A 605-nucleotide genomic window follows, 5' to 3' on the forward strand; every position below is an offset into this window, starting at 1 on the left:
ATTAATAACAACATTTTTTTAAATTTAATGTTTTTATATTAATCTAATTTTTATTTTTTAAAAGAGATTAACAAATTTTAGATGACTTTTTTAATTATTTCATATAATTTAATAAATAAGTATATTTATTATTTAAATATGATGTTATATTCATAAAGGATAAAATTGTCCACTATAAAACTTTAATTCATCTGATAAACATTTCAAATAATAAAATTCAATTCAATTCTATAGTTTTATTAATTCATTTTAAACATTAGAATTCAATTCAATTCTACACCATTAAAAATTTTCAAACATGCTATAAAAAAAATCATTTATATTATTGATCGTTGGAGGATCGATTTTATTTATATACTAAAATTGAATGTTAGTGTATTTTCAATATGTTTGTTCATATCAAATTTAATGGTGAGATAATATTGAACCTGTTTAAAATTTTTTAACACTAAAATAAAATTTAAAATGTTAAGAATCAAATTAAGATTTAACCAAACCGCTTAGAAACAAAAATAGTATTTAATCCTTTATAATTTTCTACATGCTTAAAGTAAAAGCTTAAAGTAAAAGCGCAAAAAATATCGTTAAATTGTTAGATGATTAAC

This window comes from Arachis ipaensis, chromosome B03 (assembly GCF_000816755.2).
Source record: "Arachis ipaensis cultivar K30076 chromosome B03, Araip1.1, whole genome shotgun sequence".
In the NCBI taxonomy this organism is placed as follows: Eukaryota; Viridiplantae; Streptophyta; class Magnoliopsida; order Fabales; family Fabaceae; genus Arachis; species Arachis ipaensis.